This window comes from Lithobates pipiens, unplaced genomic scaffold (genome assembly GCF_037356315.1).
Source record: "Lithobates pipiens isolate NorthernLeopardFrog02 unplaced genomic scaffold, aLitPip1_a1.2 Scaffold_13, whole genome shotgun sequence".
Lineage (NCBI taxonomy): Eukaryota > Metazoa > Chordata > Amphibia > Anura > Ranidae > Lithobates > Lithobates pipiens.
The window spans coordinates 501,678,430-501,695,583 of NW_027507718.1; positions in this window are offsets into that span (position 1 = coordinate 501,678,430).

Here is a 17,154-nt window from a genome sequence, read left to right on the forward strand (position 1 = left end):
CAGCAGTCCGCATAGGGCAGTGTGAACTGCCGGCGGGAGGCATGCAATGCGGGAAAACGCAGCGGATTTGCGGCATTCCCGCATCGCTCTGGTGTGAACCTGGCCTAAAGGTGAAAATGTAATACTACACTACTTTAAAACAACATTTCATTTAGACATTATAAAGGTAAAACACTTCTTAAAAACATACAAAATAAAATACTTATCTGTGAGACACACTGAAGGTCTTCAGCCTGTGCCCATATTTGGTCCATTGACCCTTTCAAAAGTTATATTTCTGATCCTCTCTAAAACCGATGTCATATACCATGCAGCTTATCTCCGTATTAAGTTTTGGCAACTTGCGGTTATAAAAATTCCAAATCCTGCAAATCCTGTATATGAAGCGTTGTAAAGCTTCCATACAATCCCCTGTTGGGGGAACTATCTGGTATGGCATATATATATATATATATATATATATATATATATATATATATATATATATTATGTTATATATATATTTTTTAACAAACTGCTATTTTATTTGAGTTTTCCTTAAAAGTTTGCAGAATGCCATAGCAATTGTGGAAATACAGTAAAAGAGTCTTGAAACAAAGATAAAGTGATGCCGGGTATTTCCACGCCAGAGGAATATTTCTCTCACTCCCCTAAACACGCTCTTCTCTCGCAGGGAAATTTTCTACAACAACACGGATAAGTCATTGTGACATTTTAGTGGCTGCTTTATGGAATATCATGAGTCAGGGAGGAAAGTTGGCTGCTGAATTTTAAATTGTCTGGTTCAATCATCTCCACTCGCCGGCTGCTGTGGGCATTTTATGTCGTATAACTTACATATGCAAGTTTTACAATGCGAAGTATTAAAATTTAAATACAAATGCAACGTTCAGAAAACAAGTCCGATTAGATTACATTTCAACTCGAGGTTTTCCGTTTCAAAGAAAAGTGTTTATTTTGTACTTTCATCAACTTAGTTCCGAAAAAGACACGGCTTTCAAGGAGGAGAGATGAATATTTATTTCTATTTACATTTTTCGAACAAAAATTTCCTAGGGTTTGTTGGAGAACAATGGGAAGCTCTAATTATGGGCCCTGGTCATGGGTTACAAAGGGTGGTTATTTGAATTTGGTTCATGAGAAGTAAAGATAAGCAAATTGGATTTTCTAGAAATTATTTTAGCTTGACAGCCAATGCTTTGATAACTACAGAACCATAGAAAACCTTCTGCGTTACTATTGATGAACAAACAAAAAAATCCTAGACAGTTAGCACCTAAAATGAATATCTCACCTAACAGAAGCATGTATAATTATATTAGTGACACTACAAATAACACCTAATTTTAAAATGTATCAACGAATGTGACACTAAATAATTATAACATATACACGATAAATCATAAATATTGATGTTCTTGATTTATTGATTTGAAGAACCCAAATCCCATGGGATGCACTCTTTTACATCTCCCATTTTCTTACTGAGCACTTAACATCTGCCTTGACATGTTCCATGGTGGTTGGATTAACCGCTTCCGGACCACACATTTACTGCGGCAGGGCTGCGCGAAGCAAAGTACCTGTATTGTGTGGCTTTTTCCCGGGTCTGGTGAACGCGCCCGCCCCCCCCAGCATCCCGCTCCCGCTGTGATTGGAAACAGTGAGAGCCAATCAGCAGGTCTGCCAGCCAGATATCTGCCGTGGCCCCATCAATCTTACCTGAGGAGAGGCAATGTAAACAAGGCAGATTGTCATGAATCAGGTAAGACCAGAACTGCATGGACAGCAACAGAGGAAACCAAATACATGTAAAGTTAAAATAGAGTAATTTATTAAAGTAAGTGAAATATAAATACAAAAACCTCCAATACAACACAGTGCACAAAAAAAACAACTACCAGACAGAGACACACACATAACAACAGTTAGACAGGTATATACAATAAATGGGGAATACCAGAATCGTAAACGTAGCCAGGTCAGGTTCATCAACGGGAGATCTGCAGATGGGGCAGGGAGAGAATGGACAGATCAGGCTGCAGGGTAAAGGTAAAGGTAACAGGGTCACATGAGGGACAGGTTCAGGTACTGGGCACAGGGTTCAGGTACCAGGTTAAGAGTCAGGGTCAGGTTCAGAGATTAGAGGTACAGGTCAGGGTGCAAGAAAGATATCAAGGCAAGTGTGTATGTGTGTTTGCCGGGTATTAATACATATCTGCTGTGATCAGGTGATGCTTGATCACAGGAGCTAATGTCGGCTCCACACTGCTGGGAAACACCCGCTGGTGGACGCCATTACTGCGTCCCAAGGATCAGATAGTGCCACCAGCAGGTGAAACCATTCCTGACAGTTCCAGACTGCCAGGAGACACCCACTGGTGGACATCAGTACTGCAAGCCAAATGTCCGACAGCGCCAGCAGCAGGTGGAACCTTTCCTGACACAGATCGCCGTTCTGTGAGAGAGGAAAATGGAGATCTTGTGTTTTTGCTAAGCTGGAACATGGATCTCTGTTTTCCCTCAGTCAAAGCACTCCCCCCCCCACAGTTAGAAAGCATCCCCTAGGGACACACCTAACCCTTTGATCACCCCTGATGTTAACCCCTTCCTTATCAGTGTCATTAATACAGTGACGGTGCGTTTTTTTAGCACTGATCACAGTAATAATGTCACTGTTTCCCAAAAATTGTCAAAAGTGTCAGTTAGGTGTCTGATTTGTCCTCTGAAATATTGCAGTCCCGCTAAAAATTGAGGATCAGCACCATTACTAGTAAAAAAAAAATAATAATTCCATAAAAATATCCCATAGTTTGCAGACGCTATAACTTTTGTGCAAACCAATAAGTATACGCTTATTGGAATTTTTTTTTTACCAAAAATATGTAGCAGAATACATATTGACCTATTTATTATTTTTTTTTATTGGATATGTTTTATAGCAGAAAGTAAAAAATATTGTTTCTTTTTCCAAATTGTCAGAGGTGATCAAATACCACCAAAAGAAAGCTTTATTTGTGGGGGGGAAAAGGACATCAATTTTATTTGAGTACAGCTTTGCACGACCGTGCAATTGTCAGTTAAAGCAACACAGTACCGTATCGCAAAAAATGGCCTAGTCAGGAAGGGGGTAAAACCTTTTGTACCTGAAGTAGTTAAGGTGATTGCACTACCAATCTATAAATGTCGGGGGGATATGAGGTCTGTCCAGAAAAAATCCATCCTTTGTTAACCCCTTTGGGCCGGCACCTCCTGGCCCTTTAAGAAGTTTCAGTTGTCGGGAGGCAGGGTGGGGTTTATGATCATATGACCACTGTGATTGGCAGTCATTAGCAATGACATGATTGAAAAGCGTACGGGAGCTTTTCGTTAGCTGCCGGTAACTGTGTCGGGAGCACGCGCTCGACACAGCTGTGTCTGCTGAGTAGTGCGTGAGCAAGTAGAGCTGCTTTAAATTTTGCGTTAAGCTTGAACATTCCTCTGCGGAAATTATTTGAGTGATTCAAAAGGCTTTTGAGGATGATGTAGTCAGTGCAGCGCAAATGAAAGTTTAGAGCAAGAGATGGATCCTATGAAGCCACACATCAATGTAGACCCACTGGTATTGGAATGCATGGCAGTCTCAGCCTGTCCTCCTGCAAAAGTTTAAAAACATTTTGAGAATTTTTGGATCTTTTTGACTAATAGGAATAAAAGTGCTAAAAAAATAAGTAAATAAATAAAATAAAGGGACAGTTTAAAAATAAAAAAAATAAAAAGTAAAATAAATAAGCAAAAAAAAGAAATGTAAAGCCCAGCCCCCATCCCTCTGTGCTTGCACGCTGAAGCAAATCCATACATAAGTCACACAAGCATACGTAAACCACACGTGTGAGGTATCGCCACAAATCTTAGTGTGAGAGCAATCATTTTAGCGCATGACCTCCTCTGTAACTCTAAACTGGTAACCTGTAAAAAAATTTAAAGCATCACCTATGATATATTATTTCCCCGAAAAAATTGGGTTTGAAAGACCGTTGCGCAAATACTGTGTGACATAAAGTTATTGATCCACAAAAAGGATGATAAACTGTTTACTTTGCAAAGTGAAGTTGTCCTCCACCAGGTGCAGTTTCTCTAGAGCTTAGTAAATGAGGTAAAGCTTCACTTTGCAAAGAATACCCAATCACATGCAAGGAAAAAGGAAAAGAAAAAAAACTGCATTTTTTATGTAGCACTGACCCCCAAAGTAACCCCTTTACTTGACTCAATCCCCTTGATACAGTTGTGGTGCAATATGAATGAGTAGTGAAATGGTGAGAGATGACCCCACAATACACAATACAATATACCTGTATTATTACCGTGATACCCGATGGCTCCACCTGAATTCAAAACAACAATTATACAAAGTGAAATTACAAGGGAGCTCCCCCTACTTTAAAAGCTAATTGCAAGATCTTGTTAATAGTACCCAGTCTTTAATCTTCGTTTCTTCTGCTAGCTATGACGGTCTTTTATGATTTGTAATCCAAAAGGTAAAGAGGTTAAACTGAACTTAAAAGTGATCCTGTCACTATCTCTTTAAGCACTCCAGTGAGAGTTCCCTCCGATGTAGTGCAATGCTCAAGATGCAACAAGGATTAGGCCTTGAGCCTGCCTAAAGTCAGTTTCTGTAAGTTTCTTCCGTGAGACTACAAATCCCAGCAAACACCGTATGTGATTCTATCTGAATGCAAGTGTGTAACAAGATGTGGGCTGTAGCCCGCTCACCAACTGGATCTGAAGTCCCATTCAACAGCTCTGGTCCGGTGCACTGTAGCTTGCTGCAATGCTGGATGACTCCGTTACTCCATTCTGTTGGGTGAGCCGGGTCCTGTAACGCTCCGGGAAGTGTCTCTGGATCTCTCCCGATCCAGTCACCGTGTCTCTCACATTGTCAGATGACTGGCAATGGCTGATGCTGCAGCGCTCCGTAATGGCTGTAGGCCGCTCCTCCTGAAGTCCTCAGCATGGGTCCTCACACACATGCATCCAGAAGAGGCCTAAAATGGTCGCACGGTGCACTTGTATAATCTAGCCAGCATGCAATTCTGTCCCAGGTGACCATGGGTAAGGCACCTGGCATTCTGGGTAGGCAAAGGTCAATAAAAAGGAACATAAAAATAGTCACTTCCTATGATGCTTTTCAATGTTCAAAAAAGAAAGGTCCAAGTCCATTTCTTGCTATTGGCTGCTAGATGGCGCCAAATACTAAGTCATGATAATGTCCATAGACTTACATCATAATAATTTCAACAAAAGATCAAAAGATCAATAGGCAGTAATGTCAGGGCTATATATATATATATAGATTATATATATATATATATATATATATATATATATATATATATATATATATATGTATATATACAGTATATATATTACATATTTTAAACAAATATATACAGTATGTATATATTGATATCTGCTGTCCTCCTTACCCTGGATGCAGGCAGTGAGAGCAGCGGTTGGAGCTCTTCATCTTCCAGTGTGGCAGGAAAGCCGGTGTCCTCCCCTGGAGCAGCTTCAGTGGTGCGTCTCCCGGTGCTAGGCATCCAATCTGATCGCCTGACGTTTTGGCCAATCGGGAAACAAGTTCATACCTGCTTCCCGATTGGCGGGGAGGAGGATCAGTGTTACAACAGCGAATATTCATCTGCTTCTGCAACACACCTGGGTGGTCTCTGGACACATCCTCTGCGACCGGAGCCCACACTATTTTGAAGCCTAATAGAGCCTCTGGCTCTAATCAGGTGCTTCAAAAAAAAAACTGGCTGCTCTAATTCATGTGCCCGGTGACCCGAAAGGGGCCGGACACATGAATTGCATGAACACCTGTAATGTATGAATCTATCCACTGCATATAAGGGGTTGGCGAGGAGAGAAGGGGCAGCGCCCGGTGGCCCCTAATGGATGGGCCGCCACTGATCTAAAGGATGATCAATAGAAACAAGATGCACCTGAGCTCAATTTTGAGTGTTGTGACAAAGGCTGTGAATAGTTATGTACTGTACATGTGATTTTTTTTTGGGTGGATCTACACATACATTTACCAGAACTGCATATCAGGAACCCACGGGATACATCTTGAACCCATGGTAGCGGCAAACCCAAACCTCCTACCTTTTCAGAGTCCAGGCTGTGTGCAGATGCCACAGCTGGGGACATCTAGTGGCAGATGCAATTACTACAGTGAACAGCTACAGATTGCATGGTAATAGCTTTGTTTGCAAGCATAATTCATTACAGAAGCATGCTTCTAATCCAAATCACTCTTATATCAATTTTCAAATTTTCCCATAAGAAATAATGGAAACTCAGATAATTTGTTTTACAACCATTTATTCATATAAAAATGATCAAAATGATCAAAATATTAGCAAAAGCTCATATTAATACTGTACAGTACTGTAGTAGGAATACTGAACCGTACCTCTGTGTCGAAAAAAAAGAAAAAAAGAATCACATTTTTAATGTAAAAAAAAAAAGAATTACACTCACAATGTTAAGGAGTCTGGAGCTCATCCATGTAAAGCCTCTGTGTATATTAAAGTAAAGCCACTGGTGTGCAGTATACAGAGCTATATGTGGCCAGAGGTTCAGGGGTGACGGTGGCTCCCAGCGCTTCCTGGAGAACTCGGAGACACTCTTGAACTGTTGACATCACTTCCAGGTGCTTTGAACACACGTAGCTGGGAGTGTTTCTGGGTGTGTCCGACAGCTTTACTGTACATATACACAGCTGCTTTACATTTTTGAACACCAGACTCCTTAACATTGTGAGTGTAATTCTTTTGTTTTTACAGTAAATCTACTGCTTGTATATCAAGACAATTTTTTTTTTAATGGTGCTTGTCTTTCAAAACGCTTGTATACCACGTTACTCTTAAAAACCAAGGTATTACTGTATTGCAGGGAACAGCTCTGGATTAAGTGGAATATTGCAGTAAAAGTTTTTTTTTTTTTTTTACTATTACTAGGTTATCATTTTTTATTTTTGTAAAATGTATTTACCATACCTTTACTATAAAACTATGTTTTAAACATACTAGTATAGAGAAAAGAAAGATATAAGCCTGAATGAAGGACTGCCCTCCAAAAAGAAGAACATTTGGGGATTTTAACCTACTATAACGAGTCTTTTAATGCATGAGAAGGTGACAAACTTGCAAATGCATGAAGTCAAAGTGAACATTAACATTCAGGCACGGAGATGTGCATTAACAGAAATGACCTCAACGATCAGTCTGAGAAAATAACACGGCATTATAACAACCATATGCCAGGACATAATATTACTAAAAATATCAATTTAGTCAGAAGGAAAATAATAGGCTCTGCGGACAGATGGTTGTACTTCAACCATGACCGTACCTGATGTATGTCATTTTCCCTGATATCTCCACTTCAAATTGAACATTTAAAGCTCAGAATAATGTTGTAATAGGACATATTCTGCCAAACACGAGGATAGAAACCCTCTCAGTGGGATTGCGGGACTCATTTATCAAAGTCGTAAGCTCTTTGGCAGATCCATGGGTCTTTGCTGATGCAACAATGACACCTAACTCATTTTACCAAATGATTAGTAAGCTCTTAGATCCTTTTCATATCAAATGAATGAAAAATAAAGATTGGGTGAAAATAAATTAAATTGAAAATGTGTCAACAAATAATATTATAAAATAAATGTCCCAATAAGTCCATCCAAGTGACTAATCAACTCAAGGTGCCTCAGGCGATTTCTGCTACCATTGCCATATACAGCCTCTTACCAATCACAAAGACTTACGTAGGATCTGCCACAGTCAATGCATCCAAAGACAGGGGAACCACAGGGTACAACAACAAGCAATATCACCTCTATATCGCCACAAGAGAAACAGATGGCAACCTCCCATAGTATAGAACCGCTTGCAACCGATGGCAACCTCCCATAGTATAGAACCGCTTGCTCACACAATCCAATTTGTATTGAAAAGGGCATCAGAAACCATGCAGCTCCGCTGGTTTTCGGTTACATAGTTACATAGTTAGTCAGGTTGAAAAAAGACACAAGTCCATCTAGTTCAACAAAACAAAAAAAAAATACAATCCCATATACACAATCCTTCACCCACAGTTGATCCAGAGGAAGACAAAAAAACCCCAGCAAAGCATGATCCAATTTCCCACAGCGGGGGGAAAAGAAATTCCTTCATGATCCCCTGAGAGGCAATTGCATTTTCCCCAGATCTTTACTTATAAATGTTAGTACCTAGTTATATTATTTACATTTAGGAAATAACCCAAGCCTTTTTTTAAAGCAATCTACTGAGCTTGTCAGAACTACCTCTGGAGGGAATCTATTCAACCTTTTCATAGCTCATACTGTGAAGAAACCTTTCCGTATTTGGAGATTAAATCTTTTATCCTCTAGACATAAAGAGTGCCCCCTTGTCCTCTGTGATGAATTTAAACTGAATAACTTTACACCAAGTTCACTATATGGACCACTTATATATTTGTACATGTTGACCATATCCTTCCTGGTAGCTGAGCTCATTCATGCCTCTTATCAGTTTGGAGAACTGTGTCAAATGCTTTGGCAAAATCCTGGTATTCCACGTCCACAGCCTCTCTGTCCAAGGTTTTACTTATCTCCTCATAAAAAGAAATTAAGTTTGACAACCTCTCTCTTTTATGAATCCATTTTGTCTGTTGCTTAAAATATATTTACAGCAAGAACGCATCTATGTGGTCTTTTATTAAACTCTCCAGTATCTTCCCGACTATAGAAGTTAATCTAACAGGTCTATAGTTACTTGGTAAAGACTTAGATCCCATTTTAAATATGGGCACCATATTGGCCCTGCATCAATCCACTGGTATCATTCCAGTCATTAACGAGTCCCTAAATATTAGAAACAATGGCCTTGAAATGACAGAGCCTAATTCTTTTAGGATCCGTGGGTTGGGACCATCTAGTCCAGGTGCTTTATCCACCTTTATTCTGTCTAAATATTTCTGGACCATATCACTTTTGAGCCATTGTTGATCATTTGGGGCTGTGTCACTACCACCTCCATTATGGACATGGTCTTTGTATACAAAGAACTGAAGAAAGTATTTCACAAACTTGACTTCTCTTTGTCTCCAGTCACCCACTCTAGATTATTTTGTAAAGGGCCTACATGCTTAGACCTGACCTTTTTACTATTTCAGCTTCTTTGATGATGTCAACAGGTGTGTTAAATTTGGTGTTATTGCTCTCACTCTCTCATACTGGTCACTGGAAGTTCAACATGGCAACTCATGGCAAAGAACTCTCTGAGGATCTGAAAAAAAGAATTGTTGCTCTACATAAAGATGGCCTAGACTATAAGAAGATTGCCAAGACACTTAAACTGAGCTGCAGCACGGTGGCAAAGACCATACAGCAGTTTAACAGGACAGGTTCCACTCAGCACAGGCCTCGCCATGGTCAACCAAAGAAGTTAAGTGCACTTGCTTAGCGTCATATCCAGAGGTTGTCTTTGAGAAATAGACGTATGAGTTTTGCCAGCATTGCTTCAGACGTTGAAGGGGTTGGAGGGTCAGCCTGTCAGTGCTCAGACCATATGCCGCACACTGCATCAAATTGGTCTGCATGGCTGACGTTCCAGAAGGAAGCCTCTTCTAAAGATGATGTACAAGAAAGCCCACAAACAGCTAGCTCAAGACAAACAGACTAAGGACATGCATTGCTGGAACCATGTCCTGTTGTCTGATGAGACCAAGATAAACTTATTTGGTTCAGATGGTGTCAAACGTGTGTGGTGGAAACCAGGTGAGGAGTACAAAGACAAGTGTGTCTTGCCTACAGTCAAGCATGGTGATGGAAGTGTCACGGTATGGGGCTGCATGAGTGCTGCCAGCACTGTGGAGCTACAGTTCATTGAGGGAACCATGAATGCCAACATGTACTGTGACATACTGAAGCAGAACATGATCCCCTCCCTTCGAAAACTGGGCCACAGGGCAGTATTCCAACATGATAACTACCTAAAACACCCCCTCGAAGACAGCCACTAACTTGCTAAAGAAGATAAGGGTAAAGGTGATGGACTGGCCAAGCATGTCTCCAGACCTAAACCCTATTGAACATCTGTGGGGCATCTTTAAATGGAAGGTGGAGGAGTGCAAGGTCTCTAACATCCACCAGCTTCATGATGTCGTCATGGAAAAGTGAAAAAGGACTCCAGTGGCAACCGGTGAAGCTCTGGTGAAGACAAGGCTGGAAAATTATGGGGGCCACACAACATATTTAAAAAGTGAAATACTGATGTGCAAACCAAAATAATAAAAGGTATAGAAATAAGTGGCTGCCAACATAAAAAAGGTGTTCCCACACAGTGCTAATTAAAAAAATATATAAATACAATACTGTTGCACTTTATCACTATGGAAGCTATTGGTGTGAAAAAAAAATGTCACAATTTATTGCGTGTGACGAAAAGTATTTTATTATATTTTTGCACTGTCACTTTTGCATTTTTGCACTTTACACTGTGTTTGAAGATACATTTATTGCATATTGAGTAAGCACCACATATATTCACACAAATTATTGACACTTTGGGCCCAATTTGGACCTTTTTACTTATGGGGTGTACTCACTTTTGTTGCCAGCGGTTCAGACATTAATGGCTGTGCGTTGAATTATTTTGAGGGGACAGCAAATTTACACTGTTATACAAGCTGTACACTCACTACTTTACATTGTAGCAAAGTGTCATTTCTCCAGTGTTGTCACATGAAAAGATAGAATAAAATATTTACAAAAAATGTGAGGGGTGTACTCACTTTTGTGAGATACTGTACATCCATTTTCACAGAGTGATAACCAAATAACACATGCAATAAAAGCTATTAGCGTTTAAAATATGTCTGCCCAAATTTTTGACGCAGGAGTCCCCACATCAAACACAAACATGCCGATATTTAGAGAATGAAAACAAAAATACTGCCAGCTCCAGGCAAGGCACATCTGAACTCACAAAAAGGCAGCACATGTCCCAATGGTCCTATCAGCCAGTTTATAAGCAATAAATCCTCTCCCTATCACAGGAGCAGCCAGGCAGGTATTTTAGAAATAACTACAATTATATTACAATGCTTTTAATGTGATTATTTTTCTTTTTTGGTATTATTGTTGTTAATTAGTGTGTCTTAACAATGAGCAAATAAATGATATCAGTATCTCACATTTAAATGTATAATACTTATTTATATAACATTGTATTATTCAAAATATGTTTTAAATAACTTATATGTGAAAATATATTAAATAATGATTTTGTATTCAAATGATAAATAACACTGGGGCTGCCAGGACCAGAATCTGAACCCAGGACCGCTGCTGTGTCCAGCAGTAGTTCTTCTTGCTGAAATGCTGTGTAGGCCCCTGCCTGATTTGTTGGAGAATACTGCCTTGTTCCTTGTTTCTAGTGAACTTTGAACTCCTTTTCCTCCCATGAACATCCTATTTAAAAAATGCCTTTTGTAACATTGGGGTGTTTAGCTCAAGTGGTTAGATGCATTTTTAGTCCACATCAGACAGGCATTCATAGTTAAGGGCCTGGTAGCCCACGTTTATTAAAAGAAAAACAGAGCAATAGTCCATCCAGGAATGCCACACAGGAGTCCAAGCTTAAATTAAATGCACAAAATCCAAATGAAAATGCTAGCTCACCTGGCTACTCTTCAGCAGTAGTGCTGCTATAGGTACTTGCCCCTCCAACGAACTGCTTGGATGCACACAGTCTTAGGCTCCTTGGACGCACACAGCTTTGGGCTCCTTGGACATGCACAGCTTCAAGCAGCAGCAAGCTGCTCACACACCACCATCCTCCACACTCTACTCCCAACAGCCCTTCGTTATATGGGCTGTGTGCAGCTGGGCACACACCCTGCTCGTTATCCTCAAGACCCGGACACAGGGCTGGAGATCCCGTCCCACCCATTACTCTCAGGGATCTCCAAACTACAGAATCCCATCCAAAACTAGCAAAACCTGGAGAAAACTGACAGAGTAGTTTTCTCCATTTAAACGCTACACTCTGTAGTCTTGCAGTCCGCAGATATGCAAACTCTGTGTCTCTTTTTCCTCAGATTTCATAAGGACAGAGCCTCGCTCTGTCACACTTTGTTCTTCCTGTTTACCTGATTATTGTGCTCTTCTCCAGCCAATATCTCACTCTTGTTTCTCCTACTGCCGCCCGTATCTTCATTACTGCTTGTTACCAACCTTGGCTTGTTCCTTGACTAATCTTCCACTCAATCCCAACCTGCAACTATTCGTTACTGACATGTGGCTTGTTCCTCGACTATGATTCTGCTTGATCCCAACTTGCAACCACTTGTTACTGACCATTGGCTTGTATGCTGACTACGCTTCTGCTTGATCCCTACCTGCTATATCTGCTACTGGACCCGGCTTACTCACATTCTGGTGGGGCAATACTGGGGACCCTGATCTGGTGCTAACATGCATCTCCAGCATCAGGAACTCTGGTGAATACCAGTTAGTGCTTAGATCTCACACCTCGGGTAAGCCTGCATCATCCGCCAGGGTGACTTCCTTGTGTTTGGGGTGGAGGAACTTGACTGGCCTACACAGAGTCTTGACCTTAAGCCAATAGAACACCTTTGGGATGAATTAGACCGTGGACTGTGAGTCAGGCAATATCAGTTGCCTGACTACACAAATGTGCTTCTGGAAGAATGGTCAAACATTCCCATAGACACACTCCTAAACCTTGTGGACAACCTTCCCATAGGATTTAAAGCTGCTATAGCTGCAAAGGGTGGGCCAACTCAATATTGAACTCTACTGATTAAGACTGGGTTACCATAAAGTTAAAGGGGGGGGGGGAGGCAGGTGTCCCAATACTTTTGGTAATATGGTGTATTTCTCTCCCTCTCCCTGATCTTCGCACACTCTGTATATTTGTGCATTCTTCATAAGCAGGGCTGGAGAACATGTATTGCTGAACAATGAAATATTAGATGATATAATCCGGCACTTATTGCTATAGCATTCCTTTTTTTTTCTCTCCCCCTATATTTCCTCGCTTAGGTCAAGGAGTCAACAACCACACAATATCTAACTCCCGGTTATTGGAAAAAAAATTTCTACCAAGTATGTGTGTTCTGTATTTACAGTCATGACCTCCTAATGTTAAAAAGAATTGCTTTAAAATATACACAAAGTATGTTAAACAAAATGATCTTCTCTGGTCTCCCTACGGATTTGAAAAACAGCTTATTGATTTGCAGAAATTGTCTCTTCTTATTTAAAGTGCAGTTTGTTTGAAAGGACAAGGCCACTTTTTGTGATATGGCACTGCGTTACACTAACTGAAAATTGCGCAGTCTTGCAACACTGTACCCAAATAAAATGTGTCTTTTTATTCGAAAAAAAAAAACAATATTTTTTACTTTCTGCTATAAAACATATCCAATAAAAAAATTGCAAAACATAACATTTCTTCATAAATTTGGGCCAATATATATTCTGATAAAAATCCCAATAAGCGTATATTGATTGGTTTGCACGAACGCTATAGTGTCTACAAACTATGGTATAGTTTTTATAGTTTTAATATGGTATTTTTTATACTAGTAATGGCGGCGATAAAAGACTTATAGTGGGACTCTGATTTTGCGGTGGACAATCAGACACTAACTGACACTTTTGACACTTTGTGGGAACCATAGTTACATAGTAGGTCAGGTTGAAAAAAGACCAAGTCCATCAAGTCCAACCTATGTGTATGATTATATGTCAGTATTATATTTTTATAAGCCTGTGTGTTGCGGTCGTTCAGGTGCTTATCTAATAGTTTCTTGAAACTATCAATGCTCCCCGTTGAAACCACTGCCTGTGGAAGGGAATTCCACATCCTTGATGCACTTAAAGTAAATAACCCTCTACGTAGTTTAAGGTTAAACCTCTTTTCTTCTAATTTTAATGAGTGGCCACGTGTCTTGTTAAACTCCCTTCTGCAAAAAGGTTTTATCCCTACTGTGGGGTCACCAGTACGGTATTTGTATATGGAAATCATATCCCCTCTCACGCATTCAGTTCAGTGCTCGCAACCTTTCCTCATAACTAATATCCTCCAGACCTTTTATTAGCTTTGTTGCCCTTCTTTGTACTCGCTCCATTTCCAGTACATCCTTCCTGAGGACCGGTGCCCAGAATGGGACAGCATACTCTAGGTGTGGCCGGACCAGAGTCTTGTAGAGCAGGATAATTACCGTATATACTCGAGTATAAGCCGAGATTTTCAGCCTCTTTTTTGAGGCTGAAAGTGCCCCCCTCGGCTTATACTCGAGTCATCGCTGTCTGCCCGCTCGATCAGCGTGTCGAGCAGACAGACAGCGGCCATTCTGATTCAAAAGCCGCGCCTCCGGCTCCGCCTTCGCCTGTGATAGGCGGAACACTGAATTTCCCAGCAGCCTGTGTTCCGCCTATCACGGGCATCTTCTCATCCTCGTACTACGGACGAGGATGATACGACGTCCGTGATAGGCGGAACACAGGCTGCTGGGAAATTCAGTGTTCCGCCTATCACAGGCGAAGGAGGAGGCGCGGCTTTTGAATTTTACAATGGCCGCCGACGAAGAGGGCACGGGACGGAGGCAAGGCAAGGCACGGCACGGGACAGGACAGGACGGGACGGGACGGGACGGGACGGGACGAAGGCAAGGCACGACACGGGACGGAGGCTCGGGACAAAGGCTCGGGACACAGGTAGGCTGGACACACACACACACACACACACACACACACACACACACACACACACACACACACACACGGATGGAGACACACACACACGGATGGATGGATGGATGGAGACACACACACACACAGGGATGGATGGATACACACACACACAGGGATGGATGGATGGATGGATGGAGACACACACACACAGGGATGGATGGATGGATGGATGGATGGAGACACACACACACAGGGATGGATGGAGACACACACACACAGGGATGGATGGATGGATGGACACACACACACACAGGGATGGATGGACGGACACACAGGGATGGACGGACACACAGGGATGGACGGACACACAGGGATGGACGGACACACACACAGGGATGGACAGGCATGTCTCACCCTCGGCTTATACACGAGTCAATAAGTTTGCCAGTTTTTTTGGGGGTAAATTGGGGGCCTCGGCTTATATTCGGGTCGGCCTATACTCGAGTATATACGGTATCATTTTATCTCTGGAGTTGAACCCATATTTAATGCATGCCAATATTCTTTTTGCTTTGTTAGCAGCGGTTTGGCATTGCATGCCATTGCTGAGCCTATCATCTACTAGGACCCCCCAGGTCCTTTTCCATCCTAGATTCCCCCCAGAGGTTCTCCCCCCCCAGTGTATAGATTGCATTCATATTTTTGCCACCCAAATGCATTATTTAAAATTTTTCTACATTGAACCTTATTTGCCATGTAGTTGCCCACCCCGTTAATTTTTTCAGATCTTTTTGCAAGATCTCCACATCCTGCAGAGAAGTTATTGCCCTGCTTAGCTTAGTATTGTCCGCAAATACAGAGATTGAACCATTTACCCCATCCTCCCGGTCATTTATGAACAAATGAAATAGGATTGTTCCCAGCACAGAACCCTGGGGGACCCCGCTACCCACCCCTGACCATACTGAGTACTCCCCATTTATCACCACCCTCTGAACTCGCCCTTGTAGCCAGTTTTCAGTCCATGTACTTAACCTATGGTCAATGCCAACGGACCTTATATTGTACAGTAAACGTTTATGGGGAACTGTGTCAAATGCTTTTGCAAAATCCAGATACACCACGCCCACGGGCCTTCCTTTATCTAGATGGCAACTCACCTCCTCATAGAAAGTTAATAGATTGGTTTGGCAAGAATGATTCTTCATGAATCCATGCCAATTACTGCTAATGATACCGTTCTCATTACTAAAATCTCGTGTATAGTTCCATCCCCTGTATAGTTATCATCCCCTCCAAGAGTTTACATACTATTGATGTTAGGCTAACTGGTCTGTAATTCCCAGGGATATATTTTGGGACCTTTTTAAATATTGGTGCTACATTGGCTTTTCTCCAATCAGCTGGTACCATTCCAGTCAGTAAAAATTAGGAACAATGGTCTGGCAATTACTTGACTGAGTTCCCTTAGTACCCTCAGGTGCAAGCTATCTGGTCCCAGAGATTTATTAATGTTAAGTTTCCCAAGTCTAATTTTAATTCTGTCCTCTGTTAACCATGGAGGTGCTTCCTGTAATGTGTCATGAGGATAAACACAGCAGTTTTGGTTACTGAAGCCCCCCGATTCCCTCATGAAGACTGAGTAGAAGAACCAGTTACACGAATCCAGTGATCAGTGCAAACATATGCACTGTTACTGTACTAATGACACTGCCTGGGAAGGACTTAAACATCTAGGGTAATCAAATGGTTAACCGGGTGCCTATACAGTGTTTTTGTGTACTGTATGTGCTGTTTTTACTAGGGGGGGGTGGATTTTAGTTCCTGCTTTCAGAATAGAACTCTGCATTGTTCTAAGCCTTTGCCCGAAGACCGGCAGGTGCTGGCAGAGTACCTAGAACCAACAGATTGTATTCTGCTGTGAATAATCACAGCAGAAATGGTCCGTCGGCGGCACGCGTGCGCTCCTGCAGGCGGCAGTGCAAAATCCTATATATACGTGATCCGCCGCACAGCTGACATCCTTCAGCAGTAAAACTACTATAGGGTGGTCAGCAAGCGGTTAAAGAAAGATCCTTTAAAACAATGGAGATGATTTACTAAAGGAATTTAAAAATCTTCACTAAAATAAGAGGGAAAATTCATTTAAATTATCCAACCATGTGTATTAGTCCAAGATTATTCTACATAGAGAGAAAAGATTTGACATAGAGAGAAAAGATTAAAAATGATAAAGACAATAGCAAAAAAGGTTGAATGTGCCTAACCTAACTCTATTAGTCCAAGAATATTCGACATAGAGAGAAAGGATTTGACATGAAGATTCGACGAAGCAGTTGACATGAGCGGACATTTATGGTCAAATGCTCCGCCCA